Below are 18,041 nucleotides of genomic sequence, written 5' to 3' on the forward strand. Positions count from 1 at the left end.
ATCTCTCTCCTGCTTTCACCCCCATCCAAGCAAACACAAATACTGCCTTCTCCATTCTCCAGAAACAGATACCACCTTTTTTGGTTAAGTCAACATTCAATTTTTTGTTATTATCACTAGGTAAAAAATTATTCACAGTTGGGTTCAATGTTTACACTTCCTTTCTTTGTACAAGTTTTGTTTTCCCTGCAATTGAGGAGAGGATGTTCCATGCACTTATCATGACATCAGTTCCAATGTCTCCCTCAATATATCCACATTCAGCAGATAATCTATTAATTTTTCTTTCTCAAAGACCTCTCTCCTGGAGTCCTTCATTGTCTTCTTCCAACCTGGACAGGTGACTCTTAGGAAAGGGGCCAGTTCCTCTTTCCTAAGTTGCTTTGACTGTGTTTCCAGAGAAATTTTAGAATCTGCTTATCAATTTCTATAAAACATCCAGCTGGGATTTTGATTTGGATTATGTCGAATCCACAGATCAATTTAGAGAAAATTGACACTATAGTATTGAGTCTTCTAGTCCATGGGCAAGATATCTTTCTCCATTTGAGTCTTCTTTGATTTTTTTGCAAAGGATGTTTTATAGTTCTTGGTACATAAATCTTGTACTTATTTTGCTAAAGTTGTCCCTAAGTATTTTATGGGTTTTTTGGATGCTATTACAAATGATATCTTAAAAAGTTTTCATTTTCCAAGTTTTTTTTGGTCACTATAGCATATAGAAATGTAGTTGCAGTATGTATATTGACCTTGTAACTTGGGACCTAAGTAAATTCATTTATTAGTTCTAGGAGCTTTTTTTTTTTTTTTAAAGATTGCTTTGGATTTTAACTGTATGCAATCATTTCAGCATTTAAATCTTCTTTTTAGTTTTAGAATTCATGATGTGTGCCTTGGTGGTGTTTTTCTTCATTCATTGTGCTGGGCACCTGGTAAATTTTCTTAACCTGGAAGTTTAGGTTATGTAAATTTATCTGGTATTAGTTCTTCGACAGTTTTCCACCCTTCGTTTTCCCTATTCTTTAATTTTCTTTTAAATAATTTTTTTGTTTTTATTTTTGAGATAGGATCTTACTGTATCACCCATGCTGGAATGCAGTGGCCCAATCTCAGTTCACTGCAGCCTTGACCTCCAGGCTCAGGGAATCCTCCAACCTCAGCCTATTAAGTACCTGGGACTACAGGTGTGTGCCACCATGCCTGCCTGGCTAATTTTAAATTTTTTAAATAGAGTCGGGGTCTCCCCATGTCGCCCAGGCTGGTCTCCAACTCCTGGGCCCAAGTGGTCCCCTCGCCTTGTCTTCCAAAGTGCTAGGATTAATGCAACCTGCCTATTTAAAAAATAAAATTAAAAAATCCTCCTGAGTAGCTGGGGCTACAGGCATGCAATACCACCTTTGGTTAATTAAAAAACAAATTTGTAGAGACAGAATCTTACTATGTTGCCCAGGCTCGTCTTGAACTCCTGGGCTCAAGCAATCCTCCTTCCTTGGCCTCCCAAAGTTCTGGAATTTCAGGCATGAACCACCAAACTCGACCTATTATAAAAAAAATTTTAGGGTCTTGGTGTGGTGGCTCATGCCTGTAATTACTGCCCTTTGGGAATCCAGGGTGGGAGGATCATTTGAGTTGAGGAGTTCAAGGCCAGCCTGGGCAACATGGTGAAACCCCATCTCCACAAAAAAATACACACATGCACAAAATTAGCTGGGCATGGTGGTGTGCACCTACTCTGGAGGCTAAGGTGGGAGGATCGCTTGATCCTGGGAGGCAGAGGTTGCAGTGAGCCAAGATTGCACTACTGCCTTCCAGCCTGGGCAACAGAATGAGACCTTGTTGGCTCAAAAAAAAAAAAAAATCCTCCTGCCTTAGCCCCCAAGTAGTTGGGAGTACAGGGACACAACATCACCTCTGGCTAATGTTTAAACTTTTTTTTTGTAGAGATGGAGTCTCACTACATTGCCCAGTCTGGTCTCAAATCACTGGCCTCAATTGATTCTCCCACCTCTACCTCTCAAAGTGTTGGGATTATAGCTGTGAGTCACTGTGCATGGCAAAAAATATACTTATTTTAAAGTCAAATCCAAATTGCTGTATTATCTTTAGCTCCTCAGGTGTGAATTCTCCCATTTGCTGTTGACTGACTGTTGATTGCGATGATTGTCAGCTCTTTGTAACATTTTATTGTGAATTCATCTTTTGAAGGCATTTTTCTTTTTTTCCATGGGAGTCTTGCATGTGCCCTGGATTATGAAGAAGTCTATACAGGGTGGCTTTACGGCTGCACCTGCTGGGGCCTTACTGGGTTACACGGCTCAGAGCATTTTTTGTTATTGATATTTCTTGGCCCTGAGTTTCCACACCATTGCAAATGGCAGATTTGGGTCCTCATCACTTGATACTAGGGCTTGGGATTCTGAAATGTTCCTCAGTTGGCCCCTTTCCTCTCATGACCTAGGAAGGCAGCTCACTTGGGGGTTGTGTCTCAGGCTGCAAAGTGCTTTTCTATCCCCATTCAAGGGCATGGCAGCTCTTTCTTGGTCCTGAAATTTTATAGGCAATCAAGTTATAGTTCCTGCTATATATGGGCCCTCTAGGGTCACTGGTATTATCATTCCCATCCTTAAGGCACATGGTCAATTTTAGTATCTTTCTGGGTTCCTCTGGCTTTAATCCTACCCCCTGATAAGCCTATACATTTTTAAACTCCTTCTTCATTTCTGGTCCTTGGAGATTTTTTCTGTCTCCCTTGCCTGCTTTTGATCTCAGATATTTATTTTTTAAAATTAATTAATTAATTCATTTATTTTTGAGACAGAGTCTCGTTCTATTGCCCAGGCTGGAGTGCAGTGGCATGATCTCAGCTCACTGCAACCTCTGCCTCCCGGGTTCAAGCAATTCTCCTGCCTCAGCCTCCTGAGTAGCTGGGATTACAGGCACCCACCACCACGTCCAGCTAATTTTTGTATTTTTAGTAGAGACAGAGTCTTGCTCTGTTGCCCAGGCTGGCCTTGAACTCCTGGGTTCAAGTGATGTGCCTGCTTCAGCTTCCCAAAGTGTTGGAATCACAGGTGTGAGCCACCACACCCAGCCTAGTTTTAAAAATTAGAAAGAATGTTATTCAGGATGCCTATGGAGGGCATCCTTGTGTTGCTGTGTTGCTACTATGCCTCCTCAGTCCATTATCATGACCAGAAATCAGTACGAATTCAGATAGCATATCAAACAAAAAACAAAGTTCCTTTTCTTGTATTTTATTTCCCTTTCTTATGTTAAAATTTTCTCCCAGAAAACGTTATGTACCCCAGGAGGATACATTGATGGGATTTCTAGGTAACCCACAGTGTGTACGTGCATGTTGCTTATGCATGGGTGCATACGTATATCCGTTTTGGGGATGAATGATCCAGTGTTATTCCAGAACTATCACCCCCTTCTTTTAGCCAGGCTTGCATCAGGGGGATGGAAGAAGTAAGATCTAGAATGTAAATGGGGAGGGGCCTCTGAAGAAATCTAGTCACTTCCGACATGGGAAGGAATTGTGTTGCCCAACTGAAACCTAAGAGGCCACATCCGTACCTCTCCCTTGGTTCCCATACTGTAAACAACATGGCTGTCTTCCTGAAAGACCTGGCTTTGCTCCAGCTTTAAAGGTATTGAGGGTGTGGGGAGACAAGGCAGGTACAGGTCTCAGGGCTGTGCAGTGCAGGGTTCCCCACTTGGCCAGCATCCTTGAGCATTCCTCTGAGTGGGACCCTGGCAAGACTCAGCATGTACTGTCTTTGTGCACATTCCCACATGTTCTGAAGTGAGAATCCACTAGTTGTCTGATTATGTAACAAATGCTCGTTTGCATCCAACTCTGTGTTAGGTCTTAAAGTAATGGGCGGCGCGGTGGCTCACACCTGGAATCTCAGCACTTTGGGAGCTGAGGTGGGTGGATCATCTGAGGTCAGGAATTCAAGACCAGCCTGGCCAACATGGTGAAACCTGGTCTCTACTGAAAATACAAAAATTGCCTTGGCGTGGTGGTGGGCGCCTGTAATCCCAGCTACTCGGGAGGCTGAGAAAGGAGAATCGCATGAACCCAGGAGGAAGAGGTTGCAGTGAGCCAAGATTGTGCCATTGCACTTCAGCCTGGGTGACAGAGCAAGACTCTATTACAAACAAACAAACAAACAAAGTAATGTACCAAAAAGAAGTAAAATCTAAGGGGACAAAGGAAATGTGTGAAAGGAGGATATGTGAGGAGTTTATGAAACTTCTTGTAGGGTCACTGGAACAAAGAGATCTATTTGGGGGTCCTAGTGTACCACAAGCCAAACCTGAAGATTTGGAAAACTGTTTCTAATTAAATAAAACAGAGCAAAAAGACAGAATTAGTTGCTGTGTTGCTGTGTTACTTGAATTTTCACTTAAATTTTCAGAACCTTGGTTTCCGCTCCCATAAAATGAAGTTTGATTAGGCAAGCTTCCTTCCAGTTCTAAGAATGGGGGATGCTCTAAATCTAAGAGTGTACTGCGACAGACAAACAGCACTATAGCTCTAGTGAACTTGACATGAAACGTCTATCTTTGCCCAGATCATGATTATCTGCAATTAGGTGTCCTGTGAAGGCCAGTTCTTAGTATGTGTTTTCCAGGTAGCTGCTGACCAAGTTTGACCTGAGGAGTTCCTAGGAGGCCTCTCTCTGTCCCCTTTTCTTTCTCCTCTCTTCCACCTCCCCATCCAATATTTCCCTCCCTGGTCTGCCAGCCATTCTTTTATTTGGCCTAGGCAGGCCTCTTAGAAAAAGAGCAAATGCACCTGGGTTGGGGGAATTCTTTCAGTCATTAAGCCAGGGATGAGAATGGAGTTTTGAAAGCGTTCTCTAGCATAGGATCCTCTATTCTAAGCCTTCAAGGTCATGAGCAAACTGGCACACTCCAGTCCAACGTGTTAAGCTCAGCCTCTCACTAACAGGTAGGTCCGTGCTCACTGATATGACCGCACTTTGGATTTAGGAACAGCCTCTTAGATGCTAACATTAATCTGTTGGAAGATTTTGCAAGGAGAGAGAGAGGAGCAATCTGGGATTCCTGAGGACTTTGTTGCAAAGGAAGAGCAATGAGTTGTTGAAAGGGACCCAGGCCAGGGGCAGCGGCTCACATCTGTAATCCCAGCACTTTGGGAAGCTGAGGCGGGTGGATCACTTGAGGTCAGGAGTTTGAGACCAGCCTGGCTAACATGGCAAAACCCTGTCTCTACTAAAAATATAAAAATTAGCCAGGCTTGGTGGCGCACGCCTGTATTCCCAGCTACTGGGGAAGCTGAGGCAGGAGAATCGCTTGAGCCCAAGAGGTGGCGGTTGCAGTGAGCTGAGATCGCGCCACTGCACTCCAGCCTGGGTGACAGAGCGATACTCTGTCTCAAAAAAAAAAAAAAAAGCACCCAAAGCTCAGCTGCTTCTGCTCTACTTCCATGGAATTGTCACTTTGATCCCTGAGTTCTATTTTAGATTCTACAACACAAGGAGAACCCTTATCTAAATCCTTATATGTACAGTGTGTTTCCCATGATACTGTAATTGAAGACTTACTCTGTGCCACGCACTGAAAAAAACACTTTTATTTTATTTAATGGTCATCAAGACCTGATGGTGGGAATTATTATTATCCTTATTTTATAGAAGAGGAAAATAAGGGCCAAAGAGATTAAGTCCCTCACTCAAGGTAACAGCAGTGGGTAAGTGGCAAAACTGGAGTTTAAGTCAAGGACTAGCTGCCTTCGGAGTCTGAGCTCTCAACTGCTGTGTGACACACGGAGAGGTGCTGTGGTGGAGAGAGAGCCACGGAGTGAATTTGCGGTAGCCTAGGGCTTAGTCTATCCTGACTTGTGTGATCTTGAGCAAGTCATTTAACTTCTCTGGACCCCTCCCTCCTTGAAGGGATGGCAGCATTGGAAGCTTGTTGTCAAGGTTCAGGGTAATATATGCCAGGCTCTCAGGGTAGACTAGGGTCTCCACAAATGGCAAACATTATATATCATAGCAGAGAAATCTTGGAAAGGCAAGTCCACTGGGAAATTGGGATGTAACTCCAAATCCTCTACGTGATGGCAGTGTTTCCTACATGATGTCGTAGCTCCAGGGAACTTGGAGGAGAGTTGGGATATACCTCTTTGCAAGAGATGCTTTGAGATGAAAAGATAAAACTTGGAAAGGTGATCAAGGTATATCCTTATTCCTGTGACATCCATTTTTTTCTCTTCTAGATCGCCCGTCAGCGCACAACCTGCTGTAGGAGTGCCCATCTTATAACAACCCTCCCTTGATCCCACATCACATCAGCTATGGTCCTATTTTTCTGCTCCACTTTGCAGCTAAGGTCTGAGGCCCGCTGCTCAAGGGGTGCTTCAAGTCCGTGAGGGGAGATTAGCAACACTGAGTAGAGTCTCAGTTTGAACCTAAACTGGGCTCACTCTGGAATTCATGTAAGTCAATGCAAGCAACGTCCCTGAAAGAAATGAAGAGTTGAGAGCTCTTAGGGAGGAGCTCATTTCTGGGGGTCAGGAGGAAAGCATACAGGCCTGCTGAAGGCAATGCCTCAGATTTGGGGCTTAGAGAGACCTTGAGGGTTACAGGAGTTGAGTGCTGAGGCCAAGACCAGCCCAGGTCCAGGGCTTCTCACCTGAGTAGTAGGGAGATGGGGCTGGGAGGGAAAGTGAAAAAAACTGGGGAGATTTTGGCAGTGCCAGCAACACACTCAGGGAAACCTAGCCCTTTTCCCCTGCAGGTGGCCGGGCTGGAATTGGTAGAGGGTGGAGGCCAACTTGGCAAATGGGTGCAGGCAGCCTCATGGATGCATGTGGGAGGAAGGACCTGGGGAGGCTACCTGAGGTGCTGAGTCACAGGTTGGCTCATGGGGTACACAGGTACAGAGTGTGAACACAGAAAGAGCCAAAAAAAAAAAAAAAAAAACTGTAAAAAAAGAAAAAAAGCACTCATATTTCCACCACTCAAAGTCAACCCAGTGCACATTTTGGTTTATTGCCTTCTAGCATTAAAAAACCATAAAGAGTTTATTTTTCAGAGCAGTTTTAGATTCACAGCAAAATTGAACAGAAAATCTTCTAGTATTTTTTCTTCACTTTATTTTTTTTTTTTGAGTCAGAGTTTCGCTCTTCTTGCCCAGGCTGGAGTGCAATGGTGCGATCTTGGCACACTGCAACCTCTGCCTTCCGAGTTCAAGCGATTCTCCTGCCTCAGCCTCCTGAGTAGCTGGGATTACAGGCACCTGCCACCACGCCCAGCTGATTTTTGTATTTTTAGTACAGATGGAATTTCACCATGCTGGCCAGGCTGGTCTCGAATCCTGACCTCAGGTAATATACCCACCTTGGCCTCCCAAAGTACTGAGATTAAAGGAGTGAGCCACTGCGCTCAGCCACATTTTTTCATTGTGGTATTTCTTTTTGAATGTTTCAATGTCATATGTGATCGTATCACCACAATGTCTTGTCAGTACGGCTTAGGTTCATACTATGTTCGTTGAATAATTTAATGCAGTTTTCACGTTATTATGTTTTAATCTTTTTTTCATTTTTAAAAATCAGCCTACATAGTGCTTTGATTTCATGTTATTATCATATTTAACATTTCCTTGCCTGTTATATTCCTCCCACTTAGTGATTTTCTCCGCCTTTCTCCTGGCCTCTTGTTATTTCGGTCACTTTCCTCTCTAGCTTGCCATCCCAAGGTTGTGCATAGTCTTGCTTTCTCTCTCCCAGCTAGAGGCCTCCCGTCAACCTAAGAAACTAAGGCTGCTGGGCCGGAGGTTCCTCAGCAATTTGACGCCTCACCAGCATCCACACTTACTCTCCGCTCCTCCCCGTCCCTTACGTGATGTCCCGGGAGGAGGTGGCCTCCGCTCCTTCTATTTGGTTGAATCCCCCTGCAGTGCCTGATCCACCCACCTCCTCGGCAATGTTGAACCAGCTCTGGCTTCCTGCCCCCTCTTAACCCACTGTTGTGTCAACCTCTCCCAGTCTTCAGTTCCTCTCCTGGGTCTCTGCATATGGGATTTCCGGACAACACTTCCTCTCTGTAGCATTTGACCCTATTCGTATCCTTTCTTCATTTATGAAAAAGAAATGGAGCAATGTCTGTGTGTCAGGCCTCCTGCAGTACCTGAGGAACAGCAGGAGCAAAATGTTCACAAACCTGCCCTACAAAAGCCTAAATCCACACCTCTTGCTTGATTTTTTTTTTTTTTTTTTGAGACAGAGTCTTGCTCTGTTGCCCAGGCTGGAGTACAGGGCGTGATCTTGGCTCACTGCAAGCTCTGCCTCCCAGGTTCACACCATTCTCCTGCCTCAGCCTCCGGAGTAGCTGGGACTACAGGTGCCCGCCACCACGCCCAGCTAATTTTCTGTAGTTTTAGTAGAGATGGGGTTTCACCACGTTAGTCAGGATGGTCTTGATCTCCCAACCTTGTGATCCACCCGCCTCCACCTCCCAAAGTGCTGGGATAACAGGTGTGAGCCACCACGCCTGGCCTCCTCTTGCCTGATTTTTTTAAAAAACACAAATCCCCAGATTCACAGTATGAAAAGGAGAAAATTTACTGTATAAAAGATTATCTTGAGGGTTAGGGGTTGTGGCTCACACTTGTAATCCCAGTGTTTTGAGACACCAAGATGGGTGGATCATTGATAGCCAGAAGTTTGATAGCCTGGGCAACATAGTGAGACCCCTGTCTCTATAAGAAATTAACACAATTAAAAAACATTAAAAAATGAGAAGATTCAGAAAAACTAAAGAAGACCATAAGAGTCTATTTCCTCACTTACAGATAACCACTGTCAACTCGTGGTATATCCTGCCGTACCTTGGTCTATGCATATAACACTTTAAAAAACAAAACAAAAATGTGGTATTTTGTAGCCTTATTTGTTTTTCTCTCAGTACAATCTGTTTTGCCATAACACCATACAGTATTCCTAGGAAATTTCGTTATACCAAAAGTGTCTTAAGGGGAGAAGAAGGGTTGTAATCCAGAGAGCTCAAATTCACAATAACAGTTATTGCTTTCTAGAAACGTATATAATGATAATTTTTGAAGATAGTTAAGTCTATGGCTATAAGCCCTAAATATCACCCAGCAAATTCAGAGTTGATGAAGTCCACCTTTTACTCAAAAGACGAGTTTTCTCTTATTATCCCTGATGTGTAGAGTCTCCTGTCATTTTATAAACTGTCACCTTCAAGTTCTCCCTAAGATGCAACCCTAAGTCATTACTTTCTCAAGTCTTCTGAGATTCCAAGAGGGACCAGCACCAGGAACAGGAAGGTGGTGCCTTTCTCAGGCTCGCTCTTTCTGGGGCCACTGATTCCTCACCTCTGATTCATTTGGCAGGTCTGTGTCACTCTTCTTTCTAGGCCCACCACCTTTCCGTGCCTTTTTCTGCCTGTAGGTGCCCCCTGAGTTTACATCACCCCAGATCAACTGACAAGTCCAAGTAGCATCGCGGTTGGCCACTTCCAGGAAAGCAACTGTGGTTGGCTCAGCTATGGCCAGGGAGGCAGGCGCCTCCAGGAGAGTGCAGGAAAGGGTGGAAGAAGGAAGACCAGTTAGGAGGTTATTTCAGTCGTTCCAAGAGAGAGGGTGATGGTGGCTTGGATGAAGGTGATAGAAGAGGAGATGGTGAAAGGTGGTCGGATTTCCACTCCCATCAGGAGTGCAGCAGAGCGTTATTTTCTCACGTGTCGTGCTTCCCCTTGCTTCAAGTTCTATTTCTCAGGCCTCCTCTTTTTATCAAGAGTCTTTGGCTTCTTTTAAGTCCCCTTTGAAAGTCCCCTTCCTCTTTTAGTCCCTCAAATGCTGGCATTCTCCAAGATTCTGTTCTCTCCCATTTTCTGTCCTTTCTCTGTTTCCCAGTTTCCCTGTGTGATGTCATCTCCTCCTGTGGCTTTAATGTGCCATCTCTGGGAGAATGATCTCTGAAAAAGCGTGTGGAGGCTCTGAAAAATGTTTTTCCTGGGCTCCCAAAGCTAAGTGTCCCAATGCACAGTGACACATCTACTTGTACCCTCACCACAAGACCAGAGTTGAAGCCAACATCTTCCCCCCAAACCTGTCCCTTTAAGCCATTTGTCCAAGCTATGGGCTGAAGAATCCTGTTTGAATCCTTCTGTTTTTCTCACTGCCCCATCCTCCTTCCAGTTGCTAGCCAAGTCCTGTTGGATTTGCCTTAAAGATCTCTTGAACTCACGCCCATCTCCACCCCCATTGTTGTTCCAGGTCTTCACTACCTCTGCTCTAGCCTCCTAACTGGACTCCTGCCTTGAGCCTTTACCCCTTTCTATGTATTCACACACAAGCTCAGGGGAGTGATGGGATTGTATTATGTATTTGCTGAAAGCTCTTCTAGGGCTCCTGTTGCCTGTGAGATAAAGTGCAAACGTTTTAGCACAGCACTCAAAGCCCTTTGTGGTTTGGTCTTGCCTTCTGGGCCAGGTGCATGTCTTATCTATTTCATCCTACATCTGGAATGGCCTTTGCTCTGGTCATTCTAGATTCCTTAGTTTTCCCCTGATGCCTCATGTCATCTGCCTGTGACTGGATTTCTTTTGTTGTAAGGGACAGAAACCTGCTTTGAAAAGGCTGAAGCCAAGAGGGAATTTAGCAGAAGGATCAAAGGGTATCTGATGGGCCCCAGGGTCCTGAGATTCCATGATTTTCTCAGGCTCACTCTCTTTGGAGCCACTGATTCTTCACCTCTACTTCATTTAGCGGATCTGTGTCACTCCTCTTTCTAAGCACACTATCTTTCCCTGCCTTTTTCTGCCCACGGACACTCCCTGAGTTTACATCACCCCAGATCAACTGAAAAGTCCAGGTGGCATTACAGTCTCACATTTCCAGGAAAGCAATTGTGATTGGCCCAGCTATTAGCTATGGCCAGGGAGGCAGCCTCATGGAGAACAAACACAGCTTGGAGAAAGAAGGCTTGGAGGGACAGCCCTAGAAAAATTCCCAAACTCTCCATGTGAATCTTTACGTATACTATTTCTTGTCATTGGATACCCTTCCCTGTGTCTTCATCTGGCTAATTTTTTTTTTTTTAATTGAGACCGTTTGACTCTATTGCCCAGGATAGAGTGCAGTGGTATCATCTCAGCTGACTGCAACCTCTGCTTCCTGGGTTCAAGCGATTCTCTTGCATCAGTCACCCAAGTAGCTGGGACTACAGGTGTGCACCACCATGTCTGGCTAATTTTTGTATTTTTAGTAGAGACTGGGTTTCACCATGTTGGCCAGGCTGATCTCAAACTCCTGATCTCAAGTGATCCACCTGCCTTGGCTTCCCAAAGTACTGGGATTACAGGGGTGAGCCACCACACTCGGCCCATCTGGCTAAATCCTATTCATCCCTTAAGAGTTAGACCTTCCCAGAAGCCTCCTCTGGCTGAGTTAGGAGACCCCTCCATGTGTTCCTGTAAATCCATAGCAAACCTTGATTCGAACACATCATATTTGGGTCATATCCATTGATTTCTTGTCTGTCTCTCAGTAGACCACGAGATCCTTGGGGGTAGGCTCAGAACCTGTTCATCTCCTTTTCTCTAAAGTCAGGGGAAGAACAAGGTCTAAAATAAGGACAGATTCAATTTTTTTTTTTTTTGAGGCAGTCTTGCTCTGTCAGCCAGGCTGCAGTGCAGTGGTGCCATATCAGCTCACTGCAACCTCCGCCTCCTGGGTTCAAGTAATTCTCCTGCCTCAGCCTCCTGAGTAGCTGGGATTACAGGCATGTGCCACCACGTCTGGCTAATTTTTGTATATTTAGTAGAAACAGGGTTTCACCATGTTGATCAGGCTGGTCTCGAACTCCTGACCTTGTGATCCACCCGCCTCAGCCTCCCAAAGTGCTAGGATTACAGGCGTGAGCCACCATGCCTGGCTGACAGGTTCAATTTTTAAATGAAGGAGCGAAACAGCCCATTAGTTTTCATCCACCCTGGGCAAGATGCAGGGCATGTGATAGAAAAAAAGAGAATACCACAGCTAGCTTGCTTATGTCATTGGCTGCCTGTTCCTCATAACTCATCAGAGTCCCACGAGTATCAACCCTCAGGAAGCTACGTAACTTAGGATTCATTTTCTGCAATACTACAGGGTTATCTGTGGCTTTGTAGATTAAAATTGCCCAATCTGACTTATTAGGTGGTGTAAATAAATGAATGGCTAAAAGTAGAATAAGCCTGGTTTAGAACAGATTTTATTAACTTAATTAATTTTTTATTGAGACAGTCTTGTTCTGAGACCCAGGCTGGAGTGCAGGGGTATGGTTATGGCTCTCTGCAGCTTCCACCTCCTGGGCTCAAGGGATCCTCCCATCTCAGACTCCTGAGTAGCTGGGATCACAGGTGTGCACCATCATGCCTGGCTAATTTTTACAAATTTTTTGTAGAGATGGGGTCTCCCTATGCTTCCCAGGCTGGTCTTGAACTCCTGGGCTCAAGTGATCCTCCTGCTTCAGCCTTCCAAAGTGCTGGGATTATAGGTGTGAGCCACTATGCCTAGCTAGAACAGATTTAAAAATGTCACAACGTTTGACTGGGTGCCATGGCTCATGCCTGTAATCCCAGCACTTTGGGAGGCCGAGGCGGGCAGATCACCTGAGGTCAGGAGTTTAAGACCAGCCTGGCCAACATGACGAAACCCCATCTCTACTAAATATACAACAATTAACCTGGTGTGGTGGCAGTCATCTGCAATCCCAGCTACTCGAGAGGTTGAGGCAGGAGAATCGATTGAGCCTGGGAGGTAGAGGTTGCAGTGAACTGAGGTTGCGCCAGTACACTCCAGCCTGGGTGACATAGTGACACTCTGTCTCAAAAAAAAAAAAAAAAAGTCACTACTTTTATATGACAGGCTAGTTGATGATGGCTATGTGTATTTTGTATTAATACTATAGCTAGGATCTTGTTTGAACTTTATATCAAAATTTCTATTTACAAAATTTAGCCCAAATTATTTTATTTGTGAACTTGAAACAAAATTAAAGATTTAAATAAAGATCAACAGCTAACATTTATTGAGAGCTTACCCTGTTCTAGGCCCTGAGCTAAGTGCTTTAAATATGTTTTTCTTTGCTAACCTAATCCTTAAAATTACCTTATAAGGCTGGTTCTATAATGAGCCCATTTTATGAAGGAGGAAACTGAAGCACAAAAGTTTAAGTAACTAGAGTTGGGATGTGCATTTAACATTCTGGCCCCAGGGCCCACACCCTTAACGACTCTGCTAGACCGCCTCAAGGCACAGTTTGGTACCTTTCTCCCAATACTTATTCATTAATGGTTGTTATTTCAGTTATGTCTTGTTCACCATACTTTAAAATAGTTTTTCTTTTAACACTTCTTAAATGTTTATGTTTTTGGGTAAAAAATGAAACATCTCTCTGTTTGAATACAAGGCATCTTGGCATAAAAGCTCTTGCAAGAAGCTCTCATCATGCCAATGTTAACCACTAAACCAGCTCCGAACGTTTACTTGACTTGCATGATGAAGAGGAAAAAAATGAATAAGTGAAGGAGTAGCTTTAGGACTGTCCTCTGTGTCTCTATTCCTGGGTCTTCTTTTTCTCTGTATCTTTATCTACAGGTACTGGAAGAAAAAGGCCATGGGCATAATCTTATGAGTCTTGCCACCAGTCCCGTAAGAATCATTTTCTCAGTGACTTGAGAGTGGCTTCCTGGTAGTGAGGAGGGTAATGAATGGGGAATCTGGAGACCAGTGTCCAGTGCTGCTTCTGTCACTTGTAGTTTGAGATCTCTTGCAAGTGTCCACCTGCTCTGAGTCTCCAGTCATTCACCTGTCAAAAGGGGAGGTCAGTTCAGAAGTGGATCTTCAAGATTCCTTCCACCCAGACAGGGTGGATTTAGGTAAAGCAGTTCAAGGCCACCACTCACACAAGTGATGAGTGGAGAGTGGAGAGTATGATATAAATAACACACTTCTGTGTGTATGTCCTAAACTGAATGAGCAGAATCTTCCCATAAACAGAGCACCCCTGACTGTGGTCCCTGGGAACTACTATGACATCGAGACCTCTGAGCCTTGCAGAACATCCCTGGCAGCCCTGCTTATGCATTTTTGGCAGTTGGTTTGGACTGCTGGCCAAGCATGGAATTAGGCATGGGGAAGCGAGGTATTCCAAGTGCCATAGCTAGCTGTGCAGTCCAGCAGAGCAAATCCCTTAGCATGTTTCTTGACTTCTAAGAAAGTCCTCTAGAAATGCCAGCTGGGATCATGACTGTAGCAGAACAGACAAAAAACACTGGACAGACCACCTCGTGGGAACCAGGACTTTAGCCCTGTCTCTGGGTCTGCCTGGCACAGAGCCAGTGTTGATGGGAAGCTGGCTCTTCTGTTTATGAGCAGGGAACATGTCTGACATCAGACCTAGCAAGTCCCTGTTGAGAAATCAGTGATGTGTTTGTCTTCTCCCGGAAGGTGCTCCTTTGTTTACGTTTCTGAAGCTGTCCTTAGCGGAGGGCCCTTGAGCTGGGGCCATGATTTCTGCTCCTCCCTGTTTTCCCTCTGGACTCCCATAGTTGCTCCACCTTGGACAGATAGAGTGACCACAAGAGGCTCCAATGCAGGGCCATCTTCTTTTTGGCTAGGCCAAAATTATGGCTGAGTGCCAAGACCAGCTCGGTCGGGAAGACCCTAACCCAGTGGCACTGGAGGAATTAAAGACACACACACAGAAATATAGAGATGTGAAGTGGGAAATCAGGGGTCTCACAGGCTTCAGAGCTGAGAGCCCCAAACAGAGATGCACCCAGGTATTTATTAACAGCAAGTCAGTCATTAGCACTGTTTCTATAGATATTAGATTAATTAAAAGTATCCCTTATGGGAAACAAAGGGATGGGCCAAAATAAAGGGGTAGGTCTGGCTAGTTATCTGCAGCAGGAACATGCCCTTAAGCCACAGATCACTCATGCAATTGTTTGTGGTTTAAGAACTCCTTTAAGTGGTTTTCCGTCCTGTGTGGGCCAGGTGTTCCTTGCTTTCATTCCGGTAAACCCACAACCTTCCAGCGTGGGCATTATGTTCATCATGAACATGTCACAGTGCTGCAGAGATTTTGTTTATGGCCAGTTTTGGGGCCAGTTTATGGCCAGATTTTGGCGGGCCTGTTCCCAACAGCCGGGTGTGATGGGTCACATCTGTAATCCCAGCACTTTGGGAGGCCAAAGAGGGCAGATCATCTGAGATCAGGAGTTCGAGACCAACCTGGCCAACATGGTGAAACCCTGTCTCTACTGAAAATACAAAAATTAGCTAGGCCTGGTGATGGGCACCTGTAATCCCAGCTACTTGTGAGGCTGAGGCAGGAGAATCACTTGAACCTGGGAGGTGGAGGAGCAGTGAGCTGAGATCACACTGCTGCACTCCAACCTGGGCAAGAGCGAGACTGCCTCAAAAAAAAAAAAAAAAGAAAAAAAAATCACCCTCGGAAACAATTCTAATTCCAAGAGGGCATTTCTCCTCTCCAGTTTGAGAGCTCTGCTGCTATTACTTCTGGGTTGGTGGGTTTTAAACTTGAGTCATGACCAGAGTCATCGGGGCTCCAAATTCTCAGGATCCACCCTCAGCCATACAGATTTGGTAGAACTGGAACCATTACTCTTAACTTGAAGCTTGGGTGGTGAATTGGATATCATCTATGTTTTCCTCCAGATACACTCTCTACCTTTCTTTACTGTGTTCTGTGCCCTGGGATGCTGACTACATGGACTATCTCAGGGCACTCCCTTGTCCTCTGGTTTCTGAGCTGAACCAATGGGAATCCTGGTGATACGGGAGTGGGGCAGGGAAGTGCTGGGTAGAGAATGGTGGGGTCCCTGGTGAGGGATCCACTCTGGGCCTGTGTCCATGGACCTAAATGAGGAGAGTCATTCCTGTTGCATTTTCTAAGCCCACTCTGGCCCCCTACGCCCCCCTTCCTGTGCCCATATAAACCCGAGAGACCTTAGCAGGTATACACACAAGTAGCTAGACGTCAAGAGGAGCAGAACAACACACCAACAGACACCAGCAAACACCAGCAGACCATTGAGGGTGGGACAACACGGAAATCGGTTGGGGGTGGTAGGAGGAAAGGCTGGCTGCTGGGCAGCCTGACTCCAGGGGAAGACCACCTTCCCACTCCATCCTCCTCCTGGCTTCCCATCCACCTCGCTGAGAGCTACCTCCACCACTCAATAAAACCTTGCACCCATCCTCCAAGCCCATGTGTGATCTGATTTTTCTGGTACACTAGGGCAAGAACTTGGGGTACAGAAAGCCCTCTGTCCTTGTGATAAGGCAGAGGATCTAGTTGAGCTGATTAACACAAGCCACCTGCAGATGGCAGAACTGAAAGAGCACAGTGTAACACAAGCCCACTGAGGTTTCGGGAGCTGTAAACACTCAACCATAGGCGCTGTTGTGGGGTTGGAGCCCAAAAATGCTCCCTACGACCTGCCCACCTGCTTGCTCCCCCTTGAGGTTTGAGCGGCGCGGCACTGAAGAAGCGAGACACACCCCTGTCACACGCCTTGTGAGGGGGATAAGGGAACTCCTCCTCTTTCACTGGTAAGAGATTGGGTTGAGCTCAACCCAAGGGGACCCAAGTGGGAGATGGGACTGAGTTCAGCCAATGGGAACCCTGGTGAGAGAGGCTTCAGGAACCCTAAACAGGAGCAGCGTCAAGTCGGGGCATTTCTTTGCTCAGTCCTGTCCCTGCTGATTGCTGGGGTTGGCACCTGTCAGGCAGCCCACATCATACTGCTGTCTCTTGGACTCCTGTCATGGTTCCTCACCTTGTTGCTTCAGGCCTAGGGATAGTGACTGCTCCCTACTGTCACGGTCCTTAGGGCACTGAATTTCACATTACTTTCCCCAAATCCTCCACACACTGTTGTTCAAGGTCCCTTTATTCAACTCTTACTGAAGTTGATAAAACTCTCTCTCCTTGCCTAGCTCAAGTGCACTGTCTAGTTTCTGCCAGGAAACGGGGGATTATCCATAAATCCATATTTTAAGCAAGAAGCCTATTATATTTTATTTTATTTTGAGAAAGGGTCTTGCTCTGTTGTCCCAGTTGGAATGCAGTGGCATGATCACAGCTCACTGCAGCCTCCACCTCCTGGGCTTAAATGATCCTCCCATCTCAGCCTCCTGAGTAGCTAGGACTACACATGTACGCCACCATGTCTGGCTAATTTTAAACATGTTTTGTAGAGATGGGGTCTCACTGATGCTCAGGGTGGTCTCGAACTCCTGAACTCAAGCAGTCTTCCTCCTGCCTTGGCCTCCCAAAGTGCAGGAATTACAGGCAGGAACCACCTGGCCAAGAAGCCCATTTTAAGCATGGAGTATTTTAGAAATGCTGTCCCATGGCCATCAGTGGTGCCTAGTTCTTTTTTGGTCAAATATCAACAAGTGTCTTTATTACTTAACTCATTTGGGACTAAGGTGATGTTTTTCAAAAAGCAACTTTACCAGGAAATGAAGTAAAAAAAAGAATATGAATATTGTTCAAGAAAGAATATAAAACATAGAAATGGTCATGTCCACAAAGCCCAGCTTCTTTGCCCATAAGGAGGTCTATGCAGACCCCTCCAAAATCAGCCTCAGCTCCTTCGTTTTTAGAAAAATACAGCCCCAACCAAATAAATGGAAACAATGCAAAACTGTACAAACCAGTGATGAACCCCATCCTCCGGGTCTCCCCAGCCATAACTCCTACTGACAGCTTGGTATGTGTTCTCTCAGACATTTTTCTGAACATTTACAAACCCATATATAGATTAGAGTGTTTTTTACACAGGCAGGTAAGCCATTTACTACACATGCTGTTCTACCTTCCTTTTTCTTTTTTGTTGTTGAATTTTTTTTTTTTTTTTTGAGACGGAGTCTCACTCTGTCACCCAGGCTGGAGTGCAGTGGTGCAATCTTGGCTCACTGCAACCTCCTGTGATAACATTTTTACCAACCTTGTC

This window comes from Colobus angolensis, unplaced genomic scaffold (assembly GCF_000951035.1).
Source record: "Colobus angolensis palliatus isolate OR3802 unplaced genomic scaffold, Cang.pa_1.0 Scaffold95, whole genome shotgun sequence".
In the NCBI taxonomy this organism is placed as follows: Eukaryota; Metazoa; Chordata; class Mammalia; order Primates; family Cercopithecidae; genus Colobus; species Colobus angolensis.